At 41.9% G+C, this 25,715-nt stretch overlaps 1 protein-coding gene across 3 annotated transcripts in view; it reads right to left on the reverse strand.

Annotated features, from left to right (window-relative positions):
- The window catches only part of LOC121856551 (G-protein coupled receptor Mth2-like), a 103,739-nt gene extending 79,424 nt beyond the window's left edge, over positions 1 to 24,315 (reverse strand). For 2 of the 3 annotated variants that reach the window (XM_042352151.1, XM_042352150.1), the window contains exon 1: positions 23,817 to 24,315. The gene's annotated coding sequence lies outside the window, so the exon portion shown is untranslated. The remainder of the gene's footprint in view (positions 1 to 23,816) is intronic. The other variant, XM_042352152.1, reaches the window with a different exon arrangement.
- Positions 24,316 to 25,715: the final 1,400 nt, after the last annotated feature.

Raw genomic sequence — 25,715 nt, forward strand, 5'->3', positions numbered from 1 at the left:
TGAATCACCACTATGTCATGAGGACGTAGTGACGATGTGAAGTTCCCTGGAGTTACGACACCTCCATGATGTTGTAACAGTGATAAGAATATACATATCTCCCGGTGTTGAGGTTCTTGAACAAGCACCAGCGGCGCCAGCAGGGTCATCAATATACTCCCTCCTGTCGGCGACACATCTGTTCATCTTTTCAATCACGTCTGCCATGATGATCAGCGACACTGTTGTGGTTGTGGTGAGAATGCTGACACACACACACACATACACGTACAGTGACATGATAAATTGATTTAGAAATTATTTACGTAAGAGTCACCTTACTCAGAAGTGTTTATCGTGAGTAAGCTAATCAGCCAATAGTGTGAAGTGAATTATAATGCGAGTGATCTGATTGGTTGACTAAATTTTAACGTCACTTTTACTAGAGGAGACGAGTGTTCAGTGTCCTAATACGCTAGTGGCTTCAGTAACAAGGAACACAGTACTGACACACAATGTACTTCACTGATACTGGAAGTTGAGGTCAGGAAGGTAAATATAACCCAAAGATAACAATCACTTACAGGTAATATAAAGTTCCCGCAGCTGGACTTAAGTGACACATACTTGTACAGTACTTGTTAACGTGATTAGGGAGAGTAAGATATTAATCTATATTGATTAGGTTAGATTTGGTTAAGTTTGGTTTGGTTAGGTTAGGTTAGGACCCATCATCTGTTTTATTAAGTCTTTTGCCCCATTAGTTTAACCTTGCCATAATGCAACCTAACCTAACCAACTTGTTTTTTCCTCTTAGACAAATTACAAGTTAAAATATAAGATTACAGGAATGAATATAAGACCACCAGATAGTGAACCCACGAACCTTCTATATCACGAATTTCCTTTAATAGAATATTGAGAAAACAGTTATGAGGGGTTGGAGGCGAGAGGGTCAGGTCAAGGGTCAAAGGTTATGTAACACCTGAAGTTCCTTACAGGTGTTATCGGTAAACTGTAATACTGTATCTACTTCACCAGACTTTATCTACATGTAATAAAAGAATAACTTAGATGATAAAAAGTTAACTGGACTACTTTTTTGTTGTTGTTTATTAAAAGTTTGGGTAAAAACATAGAATTTATAATAACACTAAAAAAAATTTCATCTGAGTGAGGTAATGATTACGAGGCAGTTCTTACAGCAAGTATAGAGGGAGTTATAGGTGTGGGTAATGTGTGTGTGTGTGTGTGTGTGTGTGTGTGTGTGTGTGTGTGTGTGTGTGTGTGTGTGTGTGTGTAATAGTACTCATAGACCTCACCTTAAAGAGAGATCTGGTATGTGTTAGGTTATCTAGTTTGGATTGGATCTTAAATACTATAGTAAGTAAAATTGAACGATATATGTCTAGTACTATTACACACACACACACACACACACACACACACACACACACACACACACACACACACACACACACACACTGCTCGACATGTGAGGCGGCGGGCGTTACAGTGTCGCCAAGTGGGTTTTTTTTCCTCATAGTGAGACTGACAGCTGATCTTTTCCTCTTCCTCGACAAACACGCGTGCTAGCAACTACCAAACTACGTTGCTAGCAACTAACCTAACTAGCAAGAAAGATTCATATATTTAATAGCTCTTTATATCAACTTTATAACATTGGATAATTGTCTTTCTATTTTTTTCTCTATTTTCTGCTATTGATCTTTGTAATCATTCATAAGTTAAGGAACCAACCCAAGTTAATGGATATAAAAGTAAACAAAAGCCTGAATTTAGTTTAGGTTTGGTTAGGTTAGGTTAGGATATGAACTATTTTTGAGACAGTCGGAATATCTTGAAAAAAGTGTCTTGCGTCCAGTCTCCATTAACAGTACCAGCACCTTTAAGTCCCCATTAAGAGCGTCTTTGAATCACCTATTAAAAGTGGCTGAAACTCTGCACCATAACCACCACAGCCTCACCCTTCAAATGTCAACACCACAACAACAATATCAGACGTCTCTCTCTCTCTCTCTCTCTCTCTCTCTCTCTCTCTCTCTCTCATCCTCCTCTACAGCTCTCAGTTGATGTCCCCTTAAGTGCCAGACGACACAACCTGCCACCCGAATGTCATTTGACCCCTCCACACACACACACACACACACACACTCGACACCCTTGTTATACCAGTGACAAGTTAGAACCACACATCACGCGACAACAATATACAACTTTATTGTATTTGAACGGGGGAGACGAGGCCTGTCGAGCTGTACACTGACACTGGCGCCACCAAAGGACAGATCTGAGTGGTGACGGGACGGGACGGTACGGGACAGGACGATATAACGTATAAACAATTAAATCTTTTGACATCAGCATTCAAAGTCCTCCCTGAATAGAAATTCCCCTCCTCCCATCCCCCCCTCCCCCCATCCTTCACCCTTGTATTGTTTTCTCTTAGTAAAAGCAGCAAGACACATAAAACTCTTCAGCTCCCTTCACACGCCTCCGCTACACTATGTATGACTGCCAGTGTTGTCCCAGGGAGGAGAGATGGGTGACGATGGTGGCAGGAGTCTGTATTTAGGTTAAAATGTCAAAAACTCCAGTAAATAATAAACAGACGAAATCAGTGGTTGTGTTCTCCTCTTACGTGTGTGTGTGTGTGTGTGTGTGTGTGCGTCTGTATTATCATTACCCAAACAACCATGAACGCTATTTACCTTCTATTTACGGTGCTATTTAGTCAAGATCAAAATTCAATACCAAGTTTATTTGTATTTTTTTATTTATTTACTAAAGTTTATCCTTCGTATATAAATTGTTAATGAATATATTACATGATTATTATTCTTTTATGTTGTTGTTTTCTTTTGGTGGTGCAAGTGGTGATTAATGTAAGTCAATAGAGAAGGTGTTGTTTGGTGAATCTTTTCCTTATACGACTACCCGTTCCAAGTCCATTACTGATATAATAAATACACACAATAAAAAATTAAATCAATAAATGAATAAAAAAAATAAATAAAATGAATAAATGAAAGAAAAATAATAAAAATAAATAAATAAATAAATAAACAGTACTGTATATAATCAATCTATCAATTAATACACAGTTATGGTCATTTAGACGGTCATTAACCACCTAATCACTCTGGGTGTTCAAGTTCTTAAACACCAATCATTTAATAAAGTCATTTCCGTTTCACATGTTTATTTTGTCCACTTACATTAATAGCTACATGTTCATGATCTTACGGTGGTGTTGCTACATAATGGAGACTAATTCACCCGAGCCCTGACGTAGTGGAACCTCTCTGACGAAACTCTCACACAAAAACCTGAGTTTCTCCGCTGCGAGTTTGGCTTCCATGATTCATAGGCAGCGGGGGTATAGTACACGCACAGACAGATCAACAGTTATACACGAGTCTTGTCTCACTGTTAGAAAATTTTTAACCTTCTATCACATCACTTAAGAATGATTGCTTGTGTGTTAATAAATAATGCTCAGCCAAATTCATTGATATATATAAACATCTTGTGAGTTAACTCTTTCTGTACCACAAAAAATATTTATAACTTTAAATATAATCAAAATAAAGCCAACGCGATGAACACAGAATATAATAATGTCACTATCACAAAGCACGACAGATATATGACAGAAAGCGACCATATGACAGAGTAGGGACGGTTGGGGACGGTTGGGAACGGTTGGCGACGGGTAGGGACGGGTAGGGACGGGTGGGGACGGGTAACTGTGAAGGGTAAAGTCTCCCATACACCAAGGAGGACCCGGGACCCATGGAATGTTACCAATACCATTATGAACGAGGACCAAGGAACGAGTGTGTGGTGGGTGGAAGGGTAGGTGTGGTATTCGTGGTATGGGAGGGAAGTAGGGGAGGATGTGGGTAAAAGGAAGGGGTGGTTGGGGAGAGGGTGAGGAGAGGGTTGGGGGAGCAGGTGTTAAGGGAGGGAGCCTGGAGGACGAGGGGGTCTTTATGCCTCCCTTTCTCCCTTCATCTCCCGCCCCCTTTCATTTAGTTGGTCCCCCTACCTAACCCTCATCCTCTAATCCTTAACCTCACCTCCCTGTCCCTCTCCCCAAGTCGTCTGTGTTGGTTCACTAGAGGAAGAATAACACGAAGGTTCATATACGGAAAAAAACCATCTTATCTTCCTTCGAAATTTCCAGCGTCAAGATTCACAAACATTAATACAATTCACCATTCCTCGTAAAGTGAAGTTCTAAGACGCACTTGGTTGATTTAAGCTAAAGTACAAAAATTACGTCCAAAAATAACATAAAAATTACACTGAAATAACCTGAATCACATAGGTTTACTAATCACCAAAGAAAATGAAGGTAGGTGATTATATGTTTCTTTTCTCCGTCAACATTGTCTCCTAACTGGTGGTATTATGTTAAGGTCGAGTCTCAAGTGTAATTTATAAAGCCTTTTTTTTAATGTTTTGTACCGTGAGTCAATCCTTTTATCAACTACATTCTTATAACTTTCATCGTACTGTTGAGGACCTTGGGCAGTGTTTCTCCTGCCGGGGCTGTCTCCTGCGCTAGAGTCCTCCCTCAGGCTACCAAGCGGGCGTCTCCGTTTCTTGTGGTACCTCATCCCACGTTACCTTGACCCCATTTTCCCTCCCCCTGTCTACCTGCCGGACTGGCCTCTGGGTCCACTGCCTCGGACACTTCCTCAATAAGAATTACCCAAATCTAACCAATATACAGGTGAAGTTCATGGATGTACAGGTGTATTCCCCTTATAAACTGTGAACAGGTAGATATAAAAGGTTGTAGTGTAGTATTAGTTTCACCAGTCTGAAGAAAACACGAGTAGTTGACATTATAATGAATAGTGAAGAACATTTCCTTCTCTCATTTCCTGTTTTAGTTATACATTATTGACAAACTGTTAAATTAATTCAACTAAGCGTTAACCAAGATGGCCGCCGTTTCATCATTGTAATAAATATACAAAACATTTTATCCACATAACAGATATAAGCTTTTAATTTCTACATAAAGATAAACGAAATACCTCAGAATGTTGAAAGAATGTTTAATGTTGCAGTCGTGAATGTTGAGATCCAAGCGTTGCCCCAGAGGTTGAGTAATGCAGTGAGCAGACAACACAACACAACACAACACAACACAACACACACACATACCAGGCAACCAACAGCCTTGTTTACACTACCTTATATTCACTGAGCCACACGGTAAACAAGACCACACATAAAAACAGAAAAAAAAACAAGAATTTAAGATTTATGATGCAAAAAATCCTGGAAGGCAGCAGCAGTAGTGATTCTTGATGTGTGTGTGAGTGTGTGTGTGTGTGTGTGTGTGTGTGTGTGTGTGTGTGTGTAAAAGTAGACTAAATACAAGACAAACAGCCACTTACATGTATACTTAGTTACATACATACACAAGTCAATAACCCACACCTCTACTTTAACCACAAGAAAGACTCCTGAATAAAAAGTCCTGTTAAGTGTTACAAGTAAATTGCCATGTAGGTCAGTGATACTAAGAGAAAGATGTATAGTTTTAGAAGAGATTTATATCAGAGGGGGATTATGATCGTCTCGTGATGATAAAGATCTAGACATGGAAATTTATCTTGCTTAATACACTGAGATCAGGTGACTCTCTACCTTCTGGTGTGTGTGTGTGAAGATCTCCTGTACTGAACTGACGATTACCTCCCTGTATATGATGATGATGATTCCCGGCCACACCTGTTCTCTCACACCTGTCACCATACACCTGTCCTCACACACCTGTCCTTCTACACCTGTCACTATATGTATGGCCGCCGTAACATGCAGTAATACTTCCCTTGCTATACAATATATAGCTTCCCACGTGAGCGTAGAAGTGTGACGTGACCGCTATACATCGTCCACTCTATCTGTGCCCCGCCACACCACAACTCGTCCTTCGTGGAAAACCGCCGATATCGGTGTCACCTTCTGCCGTCTTCCGTCGTGACACGCGAGGAGTGCTGAAGCCAGGTAGATGTGGCCACAACTCTGTAACATCACTACCACAGTGAGGCCAGGTAGATGTGGCCACAACCCTGTAACATCACTACCACAGTGAGGCCAGGTAGATGTGGCCACAACCCTGTAACATCACTACCACAGTGAGGCCAGGTAGATGTGGTCACAACCCTGTAACATCACTACCACAGTGAGGCCAGGTAGATGTGGCCACAACCCTGTAACATCACTACCACAGTGAGGCCAGGTAGATGTGGCCACAACTCTGTAACATCACTACCATAGTGAGGCCAGGTAGATGTGGCCACAACTCTGTAACATCACTACCATAGTGAGGCCAGGTAGATGTGGCCACAACCCTGTAACATCACTACCACAGTGAGGCCAGGTAGATGTGGCCACAACCCTGTAACATCACTACCACAGTACAGAAGGGGCAACAGGTGGTGAGGGAGGCTCCTGCAGGGGTTGAGCCGGGAGGAGGGAAGTAGCAACACAACACCGGGTAAGAGAAGACAGAGAGAAGTAAAGAAGCACAGTAGCAGAGATAATGTTACACAGTGGGCTGAGGGTAACACAGTGGTACAGTCTCTCTTTTACAGAATGATAAATTATATCTTATCTTTTGGATGTTCTTCATATATATTATCATACAATAAGAATTATTCGTGTTTTATTGGATACTTTAATGGTCATTTATATCTCATAGTTGTTTATACGATAGAGGGGGATCAACACACACACACACACACACACACTTAATCACTAAAACCACTTCTCTTCGTCTTGTTTTTCGTCATTCTGTTTATTCTACCTGACAGTGTCCCAGGTCATGCTTCCTCCTCCACTTTAGGGAAGAAACATCACTCAGGTGTACAAAAACTGGTCGTCAAGGAAGGTGATTTACTACTGAGGTGATTTGTTCCTACAGCGTGTTGAGGCGTCACACAGAGGGAAGAGAAGGAGTCTGACACGCTCGACTAATTGCAATACCTTTGGATTTTATGACGTGTGTGTGTGTGTGTGTGTGTGTGTGTGTGTGTGTGTGTGTGTGTGTGTGAAAGAGGAAATCATATATACACACACATACAAAAAAGCAAAAATTCAAGTTTGTTTGAAATTTCTCTTCCGTGTTTTTATTTTTATGCTTCGTTGTTATCGTTTTTGAGGGTTTTTTTTGTTTGTCTATTAATTTATCTTGTAGTTAACTTTATTTTGATCTTTATCGTTTCCTTCATTCTTTTTAGCCATAAATTTATCACCATACATAATATTGATGTTGGTGGCTAAAGGTTAAGTCATCAGCACGATTCTGTCAATTCTTTCCTCGTGTGTGTGTGTGTGTGTGTGTGTGTGCGCGCGTCAGGCAGACATACAGGCAGGAATACAAAAATACAGACAGAAATACAAACAAGGAAACAAATAAACAGACACACAGACAAAATACAAACAAACAAACAAACAAAGAAGACATAAGACAAAAAGTGGAAACACATACAGAAAAAATCAACAAAATCGTATAAATCACAAAGGAGGAGAGAGAGAGAGAGAGAGAGAGAGAGAGAGAGAGAGAGAGAGAGAGAGAGAGAGAGAGAGAGAGAGAGAGAGCAAAACATAAAGATAATATATTTGATAAGCAAGAAAGAGCGTGGGAAGAGGAACAGTACCGTGTAACTTATCATCTTACTATTACTACTTTCCTTTCCTCATGTCTCGTGTATATACTCCTTGATTAGCCAGTTAGTATCTAGTTATTATTGAAGGTTTACTAAGAGAGAGAGAGAGAGAGAGAGAGAGAGAGAGAGAGAGAGAGAGAGAGAGAGAGAGAGAGAGAGAGAGAGAGAGAGAGAGAGAGAGTTTGTACTTACGAGGGAGAAATGGATAAGAAGGGAAGAGTAAGATAGGGAAAGGGAGAAATAATTGAATAAGGAGAGAGAGACACATCGCTATGTCTCACTCACACTGAACAAGACAAACACTTACACTGTCAAACCCTCAAAAGAACATGATATTTAGCCCGCTTATAGTGTTAACATTCCTGTGAGAAAGTGACGTGAGTAACTTCGATCAATATTTCCTATTAACTCCATCAAATGAGCTTCAAGACCGTCAAACATACTTATTTTAGTTATTCAAGTCAATGATAAACAAGCTTTCCTTCGTCAGGTTGTTCTTCCTTCGCCAGGTTGTTCTTCCTTCGTCAGATTGTTCTTCCTTCGTCAGGTTGTTCTTCCTTCGTCAGATTGTTCTTCCTTCGTCAGATTGTTCTTCCTTCGTCAGGTTTTTCTTCCTTCGTCAGATTGTTCCTCCTTCGTCAGGTTGTTCTTCCTACGTCAGGTTGTTCTTCCTACGTCAGGTTGTTCTTCCTTCGTCAGGTTGTTCTTCCTTCGTCAGGTTGTTCTTCCTTCGTCAGGTTGTTCTTCCTTCGTCAGATTGTTCCTCCTTCGTCAGGTTGTTCTTCCTACGTCAGGTTGTTCTTCCTTCGTCAGATTGTTCCTCCTTCGTCAGATTGTTCTTCCTACGTCAGGTTGTTCTTCCTTCGTCAGATTGTTCTTCCTTCGTCAGGTTGTTCTTCCTTCGTCAGATTGTTCTTCCTTCGTCAGGTTGTTCTTCCTACGTCAAGAGGCCGCCACTAGTTATGTTACGTCTAGCCACCAGTTTAAAGGCACTGTTAAACAGCCAGAGTCTCTATAAAACTGATGCGTGGTAATGGATGCAGGTGATAAGGTGTGGATGAGAAGCTGTAACAAACACGAACGTCAAATGCGGTGAAGATGATAAGGCAGCTGGGAAGACAACAGTGGATAGACTTTTTGTTTGGTTTTTCATTTCTCTGATTTCTCTTTTTTTTAAACCTATCTCACTCTCTCTCTCTCTCTCTCTAACACACACACACACACACACACACACAATAATGCTATCATCAACAACAACACCATTTTAAGTGTCATCATACATCATACACATTAACAACTCATTATATTACAATGTATGATGTATCACCTTTGTCTGTAATGTCCAATTTTCGGGTTATTTCACGTTTCCTCATTCCACCCTTCTTTATCGTGCCGTCATTACATCAACTTTCACCAGACTTTCCACTTCTTTTTTTTTACGTCCGGTAACGAAGTATCTTTTTTTCTCTTTTTTTAGCCATTTATGATCAGTTCACTCGTGCCAAAGTAAATGCCCGCTGGTTGAACCCTTCTCACTCTTACGAATTATATATCTTTGTATTATCATATTTTCTGTATCTCTCTTTCTCTATCTTCATTTCTACATCTCTCTCTCTCTCTCTTTGTTCATAAACTTATCTCATTTGCCATGTAACACTTTACTCCCGACTTTCGCCTGTTCCTCATCACTCCAGCTATGTTGACAATGTACGCGTGCTTGTAGGAGAGTTAGAAAGGAATTCACCAGTACCCCGCACCTACCCAGCCCTGCCTCGTCACCGTGGCTCCAGGTCCCTGTGAGAATATTTGTATTACGTCAGATACTAAGACAAAGTTAAGAGCTTGAGAAGAGATAGAATGACAATGAGGATTTGGTTGGGTGTTGTGACGAGAGAACACACGAGAGGATACCAAGATATAAAAGAAGGAAAAGGAAATGGGAGGAGATATTAACGAGGTAGTGGAGAGAAGAATGTGATAAACTTATAACTAACTTGTAGAGCTAAAGAGACGAATGATCAGGAACACACACACACACACACACACACACACACACACACACACAAATAACTTCAAAATAATTGGATAAAAACAAATAAGTAAAAAGTTAATAGTAAGAATTATAAAGTAACTCACAAATCTGGAGAATAGACGCCTGTGTTATCGTTTGTGACTGAGAGTACAATACCAAGTAGGCGGGGATGGGCGGGGATGGGCGCGGATGGGTGGGGGTGGGCGTGGGGTGGGTTGGGGTTGGCGGGCGTGGACGTTTACAAGCACATAACCATCTTAACGCCTTGAGGACGAAGATATAATCCCTTGGTTACAATGTCATCGTACTCAAGGGGAATGGGTCATAATATTCAAAGGATTAAGACATTGGACTCTAGGGAATAATTGTACTCAAGAGGATTAAGTTAAAGGATAGCTTACTCACTTCATGGATTTATTCACTATATACAAGGGTGAGTATTCTTCACTTAATTTAATCTTACTCAAATAAACATACATTATTCGGTACGCTGATGTGGATTTTCTCGTGAGTGTGTGTAGGATAGTGCTCTTGAGACGGCGAATACGAAGGAGTTAAAATTGTCGTAAGATAATTTACTTCTGGCATTGATCTCACAATTATCCCATAAAGATTTGAGATGTTTTTTACCTCATAAGAAAACGTCCTTGATTACCACTTTTTTCCTGTCCGTGAGTGCGTGTGATCATGTACAGTACAAAAGACTAAGTCCTTTGTTTTCAATATTACTGTCATGCGAATTACATCCAGGAATAACTGCATCTGTTATTGTTTATCGATATTACAGGTATTACAGTTATTGTTATTATCAGTTATTATGAGAGTCAATTTGTGTTTTTGCTCGAGAGTTGGATAATAACGTTGTTTGTGTAGGGAATGATTGACCTTCACACGGACGAGGCTGATTTGGCAATAATAGGTATGAACAGTAAACCAGAGTGTGTGACATGGTTAGGTTAGGTTAGATTAGCGTGGTGACTCAAAATAAAATATAATATCAAATATGGCATCCAAATTACACTGAGACTCTACTTTAACTAAGATATGATTGGTGGATAGAGAGTCTTACAGTGAGGAGAGTTATTGTCAATGCTCCCAATGTTAGTATGGCCGAGTGAATGAAATGAAAGTGAAGAAATCAGAGTGAAGAAAACAGTATGATTATTATGTTTAGGTCATACATTCCTATCTCTCGGCCTTTCTTCCCTGCATCTCCCTCCCTTACTTCATTCTTTCCTCCCTCCCTCGTGTTCTTTCCTCCTATCCTCCCTCTACCCATTTCATCCCTCAACCCATCCACCTATTCTCCTCTCCACTTCCCAGTGACCTATGACCTATGACTGTGTGAGTCTCATTGCCTCAGCTCATAACACAATCATCCATAACAATTTTCACGCGAATTCTTGTCAGTTATAAATTGTTTACTTCTCATGACACTCGTTACCACTTTATCATGTACAGTACTTTAGATGATACGTTATTACATCATATTTAAGGTTAATAGAGTGGAAGTCAGTAATCGTCTTTGTGTTCGTTTCCTTGAGTTATTAATACCCATTGTTACTGTCACTTACTTCCGCCAGTGGTCACCTGACGCCATTAAACCAAGCTCACCTGGCGGTATGTCTTTTTTCCGGTGCCGCTTTTGGTTTATTTACTTTTTGTTTTTGTTATTTTTTTTTCTCCAATTGCATGAGTAGATATTTCTTTTCCCAGTTGATGCTATTTTCATAATGAGTCAACTTGCTTCACTTTGAAACAACATATTTCGCGTTACGAATTAATTTGCTTCAGTGGTTTAATACAGGTGTTCACGGTAGGACTATTTGCCATGGTAGAGCGAGACTTGTATCATCAACTGGCGAGTGTCTGTCTCTCGGAACATAATCTGATGACACATTAACACCTGTAAGGTCATTCATCATAACACCACATGAATTTTAGTAGAGAATCATGAACTGTCCTAACATAACGACCTCTCTTATCAATAAAACAGTTCACGACCAGACCTGACGACCCCCAAGGAACAAACAACAGAGAGGAACTGACGAGGAGAACGTGGTAGGTACTGTAGGTCATCATAAACATTCCCCAGAACAAGCCCCGCGTCGTCTTCAGTCCACCCACGAGCCATAAACCTCGCCGTATATTTAACATTACAGTACACCTTTATCGTATATATGAGAGACCTTCGTTTTATAGCACTGTTAAAGATGGTTCGCTTAGGTTTTATTGATGTTAGAGCCATAGTTAGCTGGGTGTAGTTCGTAGTTGTTGTAGTTAGCAAGATCTTTGTTTGTTTTGGTATTGTGTTCGTCAGTGGTCCGTCAACAACAGGTTCACAAATTGTTATCCTTACATAGAGTTAAATCGGTAGGAATTAGTAAACACAGGTAGAGTTTTATGAAGAGTTTTTTAATCATGGGAGATATGCGGTGCTTAAACGTTCTCAGGTGACACAAGAGGAAGTGAGTGATTAAGTAAACTTGTTCTGACCGGAAGAGTTGACATTAATATTATAATTAGCGATGTTGTTGTTATTGTCACTGTTAATAACATATACACATCTTATCAATATTGCTGTTGTTATTATTATTTATTTATTTATTTATTTATTTAGTATTTATTATTACTATTATTTTGTATTCAGAAAAATTATACCCCATAATTAAATCTCCACGTGTGTGTAAAGTGACGTCAGGATTCCCTCACTACCTCCGTCTCACCTCATCATAAACTAATTTATTAATTCTAAAACATTTCCAACTTTTTTTTTAGTTACTGCATACGCCATTGTTTTTTTTTTGAAGATGTTGTTTGTTTCTCGTTTCTTTCTTTTGTTTTCCCTTCGTTATCTGGCGTTAGCTGTTTATAATCGTATAAAAACTGGAACTACTACATCGCGATAAGAGTCAAAACTGCAGCAGCTGACGGCGGTAAAAACTACAACTTGTGTAAGAGTAGTTCCCTTATCGGCAGTGTGTCGCTGTTGCTGCTGGCCAGAGGGAGCCCGTGACGTCACGACACTCGGGGTGTCTGTCAGAGGGAGTAAAACAACAGCGGGAGGAGACAAAAACCCGCCCACAAGTTTCCATGGTCTCGAGTTTCCCGGAGAGAGACATTAACTTATGAGTGTCGGTTAACGCTTGCATGTGTGCGTCCTGAAACTCGTGACGTCATAAACGTGGCTACGCCATTATCCTCGTCGTTTTTACAAGCACTGGTTAATAAAAACCAGATGGCAGCACACACACAATTCTGTTTATAGACGCCAGACGCTTTTGTATGATTGCAAGCATAATTTTAGGGCAAGGGGGACGCTTACTGGCGCTCTGTGTCCAACAGCGACGCTTGAGTGTGAAATATCACTCCTGCGTCCGTCACTTACGAGGATTACATAACTCGTCTGCCTTAAGTTTACTGGTATAAGGAAATAGCTGCAGTTTACGTCACATATCTCGCGACAAGAGCGTGTGGGAGGCAGGGAACAATGGTAAACACGAGACACAAAGAAACAATAAGACTACCTCCTTCAAACCCAACTACCTTTATCCTGCCATTGTCGATCTGTAGGTTTACCCACGCACGAGCAGTTCAAACACAAAGTCAAATTCCCCACCGAAGAGCTTTGAGCTGCGGCCAACACGTGAGAAAGAGCTAAGACGCAAAGAAAACCTGCATGAGTGACTTTCTAAGGGCGCGCCGAGCCGTTGGTGGTGCCCCTGGGTGTCGGGTTTCACGGGTCGAGCATGACAATTATAAATCCTTCACCCACTGCCGCCACGAATTGTGTTTTTCTTCTCTTCTCTTCTCTTTCTCCTTCGTCCAGCGCAGATAGCAATGACCTCCCTGCTACACACACACACACACACACACACACACACACACACACACGCACACACACACCACACACACACATACACACACACACACACACACACCTCTCGGTCGGCGCCATCTCTCTAGACTCATCAAGAAATAAAACGAGTCATTATCTTGTCTGGTCATCACATTATCCGCCTAATGTGATGTCAGAGTCAGGGACAGGTATGTGAATAAGTGGTGACTGAGTGGTGAATGAGTGGTGTATGAGTGGTGGATGAGTGGTGGATGAGTGGTGACGACTAGAGGGATGAGACTGTAGCCATGCCGCCTCACCCACTCTCATCCGTCACACTCTCCGCCGTGTTGCACTAAAAACTCTCTCACCCCCCTCACCCCCACCACACGGCTCCCCCTTTGGGTTGTAAATTATACGAAATGTGTGGCACGATGTTACGCCTGATTAGTGACTCTGGTTTCTTGTTTTTTCTTTCTTTTTTTTGTGTGGGTTTTTTTTTTGGCTGAAACTTGACAACAGTGAGTTAATAGTTGGATAAATTTTATTTATTTAATTTACACTATCGTCATCACTGTACCTTTACCGATGGTTGTGAATAAAGTGATGAAATTGAGTCATTAATGTGAGAAATATATCCACGTTAGGCCGACTCTACTGGACCTCTGGGTAGTTAGCATAGGCCTATCTCCTTAATTTCTTCCCTCAACACTAGAACACCTTGACCACATTACCTCCCCATAGTTATAAAGCCTATTTCCTGCCTTGACACGTAATTATAATCTGTTTCTATTTTTTTGTTATTCTTTGATCGTTTAGTTGTAATGTGTGTAGTAATTATAATACGTCATCTATTAGCACTCTCATGGCGTTTAAAAGCATTAAGTGACGCTAAAATAAAACAGACTCAGTAATGATGGTTGATGGACTTGAAATTTTTTTGTTAATATTCCTATACGGTGTAGAATGAGGACAGTGACCATGGGTAATATACAACTGTTCTCCTCCTGCAGAAGGTGAGAGAAAAAGGTGTGTCACTACTGTAGATACCCAGATGTTCAGCTTACAGGTACCATGTAGAGGGTGGCACTGTCTCATCACCTGGTCGGGTTAAGTGGGAGGATAATTTTTTTACGGAATCACAACTTATATGATTCAGTTTAACAGCACATACCACCACGACACCCACTATGCTATTACCCTCCACTCACCAACCACCTGTCAGCTCCCAGTCCCTGCCACCCAGTCCCCGCCACCCTGCCACCCATCACTCGTCACCTCGGCAAGAGACACCCTTCCCACAGCCTGCAACAGCAACAGCAGCAGGAGGTAAGTTAAATACATCAGCTGCACCCTTCAACCACAACCTCCCCCACCATCTCCTCACCCAGGACACCTTGCGACACAGTTTCCCACCAAGACGTACAGTGACACTCCTAGAGCTAGATCATGTCACTTTCAATCTTACATACTTGTTATTGTAGCTCTGTCCTGCCCCTGTCTGTGACACATCCTGAAACCATACTCGGCCGTGGCACGCAGGCTGTTGGACTTGTCAACATCCTGAGTGATCATTAATAACTAGACTGAGATCGTTTATAATTCCGACATCAACCTTGTATTGTGTTGTGATATAAACTGTGTGTGTGTGTGTGTGTGTTTTATCCAGCTTTGGCGAATAAATGTCTCTCATATTCTGAAGGTAAAATATTGGAGATGAGAAACCTGAGTATAAAGTGTTCTCACGGGCAACAGCTATCTTGAAAGTGTTTGAATAATACAACATTCCTGACTGGTGTGTGTGTATGTGTGTGCACGGAAATGACAAGAGTCTGGTTAAGTTATAAAGAGCAATACTGGTCTGTATGTGTTGATGACTGTTCACGAGTGACTAAATATTGACAAAGTGTGAAGGTATGGATATAAGCATGATTTTGTAAGTTAATTATTAAGTACGGGTCAAGTCATGTCATGTGTCGTGTAGCATGAGAGAGAGAGAGAGAGAGAGAGAGGTGTATCAGCTGTGGATGAAGACGTATGATGGTATTGTGAGGTAAAGTGAGGTCAGGTGAGGTCACGGAGTAGTGGGCGTTGTCTGTGGAGAGAGGGAAGGAAGTGAGTGGATGAGGGTTATTGCTGCGTTTGTGTAGGTGTCGTGGCGGAGAAAACGACAATACGACGACGATAATAATGATCGATATAAAACAGACAACACAACTACGACAACAATAACAACTAAGACGACCAAAACAACGACAACAACAACAATAACAACGACAATAAAAACAACGACGACCAAGACAACGACAACTACGACAAACTCCTCTCTACAGTTGGTAAAGGACCCTCTTCAACCACAACTGATTCACCTAAAGGAACTGACCAGCTACCTGACTGACCCTGCGTGTGTTAATGAGTCAGTCCCAGGTAAATCACTTCCAGGTGAGTCACTTCTCGGGTTGACTCACTCCTTGGACTGATTCGTAATGATCTCTTGAGTGACTATTATAACCAAAGCTCTGAGTAACCATCATATCAAGGTCTATGAGTGACCATTATAACCAAAGCTAAGTGACCATTATAGCCAAACTCAATAACCAAAGCTAAGTGGCCATTATAACCACAACTCTCTGAACGGTAAATAAGTCAAGTTAGCCGTGGGTGTGAGATGGCAGCTTGTCTCTAGTGTTAGATTACAAGCTCATCCTCGCCTGTGTCGACCACGAACTTCCCATGACTGTGATTCAACGTGTGTGTGTGTGTGTGTGAGTGTGTGTGTGTGTGTGTGTGTGTGTGTGTGTGTGTGTGTGTGTGTGTGTGTGTGTGTGTGTGTGTGGAGTTAGTGTGAGTAGGTGTAGGTGTAAGTGAGTGTAGGTGTTAGTGTCATAGACGGGTATAAAGTCTGAGGTTTTCCCCTTGTTGGTATACATCTCCTCCCCCTCCCCACTACACACACACAACCTCACACCCTGTTACGCCTTGAGTGTCCTTCGCACGTCCCGCCATCATTACTGTACAATATTCCCACAATAACCCACAAGAAACATCATATTGGAATAGGTGTGTGTCACTCTCAGATCGTTCCAATAACAATATAACGGTACAGTCAAGCATGAAGTTGTAGAGGCCCCTTCACTAGCGCGTTTACAGGGGCTCTTCATATAAACATTGCCACACATTATCACATTAAGATATTTGTTTTTAATATTGTTTTAATTTGATTTCATGGTAAAAGTTTCCTTCTGTCGAATGTAAACAAACACAACGTTGCCACACTCCACAAGACTCGACAAGCCCCTGTAAACGCACTAGTGAAGGGGACTGTATGTTGGGCCCCACAGAATACACACCATCACAGCATAGAAACTGGGTCAATGGGTCAAGATTATTTACATTTTCTCATATTTTTGTTACTGTGGAAATCTGGTCAATGAGGCGACAGTGGCCGTCAGACTGATGTACTGTGCAACACAACGTGAGCAATAAGTACGGTCTTGAGTGGTGCAACAGCTATATGGTGACTGTTGATTCATAGGTTGCATTCCCTCCCTTGAGTCATGCGTGCCTCCATGCAGGGTATCCATGAGGTAAGTTCCTCTGCCCGTATCAACAGTGACATTGTGTGTGTTTCCTAACCTGCGGAGTTGTGGTCAGCGAGGAATTGTGTTTGTGCGTGTGTGTGTAAATAATTCACAATGTGTATCACGCTATATAGGGATAAGCACCGATTAAACTTCAAAAACCAGCTGACGATTTTACCATAGAGGGATACATATTGCTTTTTATTGCTACAACTAAATAAAAATTAATTCGTTCACGATAAAATTTACTGTTTCATTTGAGACATCGTTTACCTTCATAAGATAGCCAAATTATATCTAAGTTAGGTCAGGTCAGGTTAGGTTAGATTAGGTTAGGTTAATATAATGTAATCATTGTTGTAAAGGTGAAAAATAACATATAAACTGTTGTCCATTTTTAGGCACTGAGGAGGTTAAAAGACTCGAGCCTTTTAAGTACCTTTCACCATCAGTGTTTCTGAACTCGACAAAAATTCCTAAAAATTAATTTTTTTCTCACACAGAAGCACGACGGCCGCAGGTTGTGTGTACTTACAGCTGCCCTTGGCCTGGCACCCTATACTATCCAGAAGCGTATCGTGTTAAGCTTAACCGGTTCATCATGCATAATTTCCTTTTTCTATTTGATTATGACTCGTCCCACGCTGACCTCACCTCCCTAAAGCTAGCGTGTTCCTTTATCAGTATACCATGACACACATACACACGCTAGCGAGTGTTACAACGTGTGAGGCCGTATACTGTAAGGCATTAACGAGATGGCAGACAGAGGCACTGACTAGAGTGGACTCGTGGTCTAGGCGGTATAAGATCAAACACATCGATACGCTGCTCAACTTCCTTCCCATCCACAACCAACACCTTCACTACATGTATATTTAAAAGATTTCCACACATTTAGACATACTTTGAGTAGACTAAAGGGAGTGAAATTCTCAGCCAATATACCGTACACATTAACTATATCAACCAACACCCCAACCACAACACCTCCTCCTCCACACGTACTCAGCACTTGTAATGGCGTGACCAGAGAAGCCAAGGCCACTACCTAACAGTACAGGAGATGAAGTCAACCATCACGTCCAAGTTACTTAATCTTACGATTTTTTTTCTTACAAGATTCACAATGTGTAATAGTTTCATCCGCGGACACGTGATAAAAAATCTTGCGTATTTTTATTTGCAATCTGTCGGGTCATGTTGTTCAGTTCTAAGACGGGAGACGAGAAGTACAGTCCCCTTCACTAGTGCGTTTACAGGGGCTCGCCATATAAACATTCCTACAAATCAGTACATTGAGATATTTGTTTTAATATTGTTTTACTTTGATTCCATAGTATGTTTATTATTGTGAGTTTCCTTCTGTCGAATATAAACAAACACAGGGTTGCCACACTGCATAAAACCTGACGAGGAGCCCCTGTAAACGCACTAGTGAAGGGGACTGTACATTGACCTTAAATATCTCTCACTTTAAGACGATCCTGAGTTACCGAGTATAGTGACTATATTTTCAAATTTATCTACCACGTACTGATGACTTTATAACCAATCAGGTGTCTTAAATAATCCACCCTATTATTGAAGCCAATCAGATTCACCCTGATCAGTATACTTGTGGGTGGTGGATTAGTTCTTTAACCATACACCATATACGAGCTCTGAAGTGTACAGATACGGTCAAAATTCTCTGGACACATGACAAAATCTGACGTCTACTTATGGCTCGTACACCTGACTACTCTATAACTGGTGAATAATTGTTTTTCAAATTATGTCAGGATAACAAAGTGAAAACACACACACACACACACACTCACACACACTTAAAAACAAACTTCGACCAGGTCCATGAGCGTCATGAGGAAGTTTGGTGATGTTCAATGGGCAGTGAAGGTTGAAGGCTGACGACTGTGCAGGCATATGGAGGAAGGAGAGAGAGAGAGAGAGAGAGAGAGAGAGAGAGAGAGAGAGAGGGGGGGGGCGCCTTCAGTCAACAAAAGATCTATTTCCTGTAGGTGACAATTTATTTTTCCCGGAATTATGTCACTTTAAGGCACATAAAGGGAAGTCAATTACGAGCACCACTAATGACTTCATCCTCTTGACCTTTCTGTGACCTGATCTTTGACCGATCTTGATGTGTTTGATGTGTGTTTTACTTCCCGATGCTATAGACTACGCACCTGGAATTTAATCTTAACTCAAACTCTTACATTAATAAACCCACGTATTTGTCACCCTTATCAAACCTTCATCCGGGGTAACACAACAGAGTAAAAATCCTGGTCTTAAATCCCTCTTTAAAAACGTGGCCACATATTGATATTTCCTACGTCAGTATTTGCCCGGCCACTTTCTCTGACTCAGCTAACTTCTCCTCAATCAGTTATTACGACAAGTTAAGCGTAACCAAACTCTCCCTCGTAACCTAAAGCCTTGAGTGTATATTTTGGCCTCTCCATCGTTTGTCTCGACTCCTCATAACACTGAAGAACAAATTAAACATATGTAACAATTTGTGTATCGAAGTGTTGATCAGTACTGGATAAAAACCACATGAGTAAATTAAAAGACTCAAATATGCAACTCTTGTAGCTATATCCGGGTTACTTGAAAGCAGAGCCGCGGCATTGTGGTCAAAATTTAACACAAGAGACCACAAGTGTTATTCTATATATAGTAAAGTGGTTGGATGGTGACGCAGGCAGGCAGAGACACACACACACAGACAGGACCTCATCACCATTCGCGACTGTCGACTCCATACAGGCGGATCTTTAAAACACACTTTGCTCAAACACCAAAATTATCCAAATAGCCATCAACAATGAATGTATTTTAATTTATTTTATAATAGGGAACAGAAAAGACAAGTTAAATATTCAAGCGACCATCTGATGAGGTGAATGGTGAACTAGGAAGGAGAGACGAACGCCCACAAGGTTACCACTAGGGTGTGTGGGTGTGTTAGTAGTGTGTGTTCCCTCACGCGTGACTCACGTTCACGGCGTCAACTCATGCGTTCACCGCCTCCCACCATCCCTCATCATACACCTTTCTATTTTGACTCAAGACACTAATACTGAATAGAATTAGATTGATAAGCGTATAATGCCTGTGTTACTGAACAGTGGGAGATAACTCACTGGTATAATGTAGCATAAACCTTACTTAAGAGGGTGGAAGCCCCCATTCACGCGCCCATCAACAAAAACTGGGCCCCACTTAATATCTCTTAGTGTAAATATTTCGCATATATATAAAACACCTACAGTGGATATCCTTCTGGTAATGTTATCTTGATATATATGAGAACCAAGGCGATGACAAATATGTTATCCTTCCATCAGACGTTTTAAAGATATCAATCCTATATTACTGTTGTACTAACTAGAAAACAACAATTAAACAACTCAGAAAAAATATATCATAAAATTAGTATTGTTCCACTGGATGTAAATTATCGTAAACAATATTGTGTGTGTGTGTGTGCGCTATACATACATTACCACTCTGCATTACAGGATTACTACTTAATACACTGTTGATGCGGAAAGTCTCTCTCTCTCTCTCTCTCTCTCTCTCTCCGTCTCTCTCTCTCTCCGTCTCTCTCTCTCTCTTTCCCGTGGCGTATTAAACAAAAGCTGTTTCTGTTTTTTACTCACTGATCGAGGTACTGAAGTAAACCCGTATCTTGGCTTCGACAGAGAGGGATGTGTGTTAGACGGGCATGATGCAACACCCTGGCTACTGTCCAACACCGTTACTGACCTAATGAAGGAATGGCGGTAAGTGACAACACCTTGGCTACTGTCCAACACTGTTACTGACCTATTGGAGGAGTGACGATGAGTGACAGTACCCCTATAGCCACTACCCCATCACTGTTACTAACTGACCACTTCAGGGAGAGAGAGATAAAATGAGACGTCAACACAGAGAGAACGTTTCGTGTTTACATTTTCTCAAAGTTAACCTAATGCATTGTGTCTCCTCTCTGTTGTATGGAAGTGTTTGGGTCTGTGGTGGAACGCAGGAACGACTTGTTACTGTTACTACATGAGTGTTACTTGATGTGGAACGTTTAACTCATTAGAAAATTAGAGTTGATTGCTATTAAACATGATCAATTTACTGTGAGATTTAGAGTGATATTTTTACTGTTTTTTTGTTTTCGTTGCTGTGGTGGTTTTCATTTACTGCTTGCTGGAGATGCTTGTTTTTTGCTGTGGTGTATGTATGTATGTATGTATGTATGTATGAATGTATGTATGTATGTATGTATGTATGTATGTATGTATGTATGTATGTATCAAGATGTATGTATGTATGTATGTATGTAATCCCTTAACACTAAATCAAGAGAGACCACTAACGAATATAATCTCCTCTTAAAACTTTCAACAACAATAAACTTATCCACTAACTTACCTAACTGATATATAATTTACCGTAAGTACCTTTGACAATCAGGAGCTACAGGTAAACTAAATGAACGTGACAGGTGAGGAGGAGGAGGAGAAAAATTACAACGACATCACGACAAACTTTCAAACACGACGTGAATTGACTTTTGTTGATTTTGTTTACATGTGTGGTGAGGTCTTTAAACACTGGTCCGAGAACGTGTTAAAAGCTTTGGGGGAGAGAGAGAGAGAGAGGGTTCTACAGACAATAGACAGACAACCAAACAGACAGAACAACTCAACAAACAAGACAGACGGCAGCACAGACAGAAGAGTTAGCAGACAATATAGCTGTAGGCAGACAGACAGACAGACAGGCACAATGAAAACACTACAACCAGTCTTCACCAATTCACCCATCCCCACCTTCACCCACACCTTCACCTACACCCTCCCACACCCCCACACCTACACCCTCCCACATCCCCACACCTACACCCTCCCACACCCTACACCTCCCACACCCCCACACCTACACCCTCCCACACCCCCACACCTACACCCTTACACACCCCAACTACAGCCGCACATCTAGAGACACTTCAGGAACTATTCAGAGTATAAATAAAATCCTCACTTATGTAAAATAGATAGATAGATAGATAGATAGATACCCTCACCTGTGAACCTTACCTGGAGATACAATTTCTGTGGGGAGGGGAGGGGGGGAGAAGGAAGGGCTGGGGGGAGTTTCGCATAGCTGAGACAATACCTAGTTAGCGGTGACTTAAAAACCATGACAGTTCAGACACTTACGGTAAAAACAACAGTTACACTAACCTAACCTAACCTAGCCCCAGGAATGATGAACTTGTCACTAAGATGGAACAAGAGTTGGCATTACAGGTGATGAAATTCAGGTAAAAATAGTTAATTATACCTTGATTAAATATAGGTGTAGGTGTGCGTTATTGGTAATTGAGATTCTCCTTGTAGTCAGGCAGGTGAATCATCGTGAATCATCTTAATTGCTTACAAATTTCCCTCAAATTTGCATCAAAACTTAGAATTTTTATATATTAACGTAAGATTCAATTGATGCAAGTTAAGATGAATACCTGTTGACCCCTCACCTGTCTTACCTCACACTGTATGCCCCTCACCTGTCTTATCTCACACTGTTTACCTCTCACCTGTCTTACCTCACACTGTATGCCCTTCACCTGTCTTATCTCACACTGTTTACCTCTCACCTGTCTTACCTCACACTGTATGCCCCTCACCTGTCTTATCTCACACTGTTTACCTCTCACCTGTCTTACCTCACACTGTATGCCCCTCACCTGTCTTATCTCACACTGTTTACCTCTCACCTGTCTTACCTCACACTGTTTGCCCCTCACCTGTCTTACCTCACAGTATTCCTCTTGACTCCTCTCACCTTCACCAAATACCTGTGCTGAAACGTCACGACTTTCCCATCCTCGTCGCCTCCCCTTCCTTCCTTCCTTCTTTTTGTTCATTCTTTCTTTCCCTACCTTTCCTCCTTCGTTTCATTCCTCTATCCCTCCAATCCGTCCTCTCCTTCCTTCCCTCCTCTCCACTATCCCTCCCTCCTTACCTTCCCTCCTCCTAATCCTACCCCTCCACCTGCACAAATCACACAGCCCAGCAGGAGGTAACAGCCACATCACCTCACATCTCAAGTATTCGTCACAGGCCGTCAATGTGTGTGTGTGTGTCGACTATATCAAGCTTCCCTGGTGGGCAAATTCTCTCCACTTCCCTAACAGTGTTGCGCCGTGGGTGTAACGAGCAACCTGTTATGTTCTTGAGAGTGATTAAATGGAACACTGGATGGGTATAACTGTCGCTTCCTGCCACCGGTGAATGGAGGATTTAGTGATGGTAGAGAGGGGGGGGGGAGAGAGAGGGGAAGGGAGAGGGGGGAGAAAAAGAGAGACGGGGAGGAAGAGAGAGAGAGAGAATGCAGAAGATCGTGACAGAAGAATCAACCTGTGACCCTTGAGACCACAGGCAACCTTTACACACACACACACACAGTTACTTGTTTTGATATGAATGTAAATGATAAAACACACAAACATACATACAGGTACTTATATAAAATTAACACACACTAAATCATGCAGCCATTCACCCCACACAGACACACGTACAAACACTCTCACTTTCCATCCACACCCCTCCCCCCATCCACACAGGGAAGAACAGACTCACACATACATACACACTTACCACTGGTCGGCTGTAGTTTTTCCGTGTTTCTGTGTATTTTGAGTCGGGTGACCTTAACAGCAAGGGTAGACGCTAGTTTTCTCCCAGTTCCTGTTGCTGTCACTCCTCTCACGTGCTCTACCGACACTTGTTTACACTCTGGATACGCGACACTACTGTATATCACAAAAGTCTACTTCGACCTTGGTGGAACTCGGCAGACAGTTTGAGAAAATCGGTAATTACATCGCGTTAACTTTCCGCGTTATTCCGCCCGTGTATAGCGATAAAACACCATAAATCACGCATGAAACACCGAGTTTTAGTTTCGTCTTTCACTCCTCCTGCGTTACTGAGTCAAGCTGGCGAGAGATCAAGTTCACAAGTTGTCTCTTTCTAGTGTTGGAGGGGAGGACGGAGCAGTGGTATAGACCACCTCTCACTACGACACCACACGCGGTACTGGCCAGCTGACTGCACGCGGCGCACGACCACCACCACCTTCACTGGCTGTTGAGTGGAACGAGGAGGCACCAGGAGGCTCCACCCCTCGACCTAGCGACTTGCCGCCTCAGAAAACGTTCTTGCAACTGGCAACTGTTGGCCTTACGTCACGGCCTGCCAGGGGGTGGGGCACTAGTTTGCGTAGTAGTTGTGGCACTAGTGTGAGTATTACTTATGGCACTAGTGTGAGATATTAGTTATGCCACTAGTGTGAGTAATAGGAGTTGTGGAACTAGTGTGAATATTAGTTATGGCACTATTATGAGTATTAGCTATAGCACTATTATCAATATAACTTGTGGCACTATTGTATTACCTGTGACACTATTCTAAATATTAGTAATAGCACTAGCTAGTAGAAACAAAAAACGCGTGGTAATAAAGTGATATACCAACAACTTTTGCATCATGGACAACATTCCAACACACTATAATCACCACCAGACCCATATATACACCTTTACCACGCCCCCTATACGCCACGACACTTGCAAAACCTTCCCACAACATTGTAAGATTAATTTCAAAGCACATTCTTCACGTCGGTAAGGAGTCGTATTATTTGGGGTACCGACTACACCTCCCGTCTCTAAAGTATAAACAGACGGGGGAGTTCTGTCTGGGTGTCATGTATACCTCAACACACTGTAAGTCGACAGTTCATTGTGTGTTGGGTGATGGATGGGGCATATGAGTGGTGATAAATCATTGTTGACGATTGTTTTGTTAAGTGAGTAATTGGACGGATCAGTGACAGTAGTCTGATGGGTTGAAGGGTGTGTCTGTGTGTGTGTTCGACACTTGGAAAGAAACGGAGACAGAGAGGGAGAGAAAAATACAGAGAAAGAGATAAGGAAAGACAGTGAGAGGAGAAGAAAGACAGACAAAATGACAGAGTGAGAGAGGGATAAAAGTAGAGACAGGGAGAGGGAGGGAAGAGAGACAGGGAGAGAAAGAGTGGGGGGATGGGGCAGACAAGGAAGAAGGGAGGGAAGAGAGGGCTCATGATTTACTAAAACAGTGGATGGAGGGAGGGAGGGAAGGAGAGAGGGGGGGGGAGGGGAGGGAGGGTAAGTACCAGTGAGGGACTGCCACTCACACCTCTGCCTGGTACAGGGTGACTGGTACTCTGGACAACTAATATCCACTACCACCACACTCAACCACAATCTACCACACTTCACCATAACCAAACACCACCAGCACCACAATCGACCACTACTACAATCGACCACCACCATCCACCAACACCACCGCAATCCACAACCACCACTATCACCACCACCATCCACCAACACCACCACAGTCCACCACCACCATAGATAATCTTCCACCAGCACTCAGAAAGGGTATGACCCCTGACACCTGACACCCTGACTTTACGCGTATAAGGTTTTACACAACAGAAACTCAACA

The sequence above is a fragment of the Homarus americanus genome, unplaced genomic scaffold (genome assembly GCF_018991925.1).
Source record: "Homarus americanus isolate GMGI-L3 unplaced genomic scaffold, GMGI_Hamer_2.0 scaffold936, whole genome shotgun sequence".
Lineage (NCBI taxonomy): Eukaryota > Metazoa > Arthropoda > Malacostraca > Decapoda > Nephropidae > Homarus > Homarus americanus.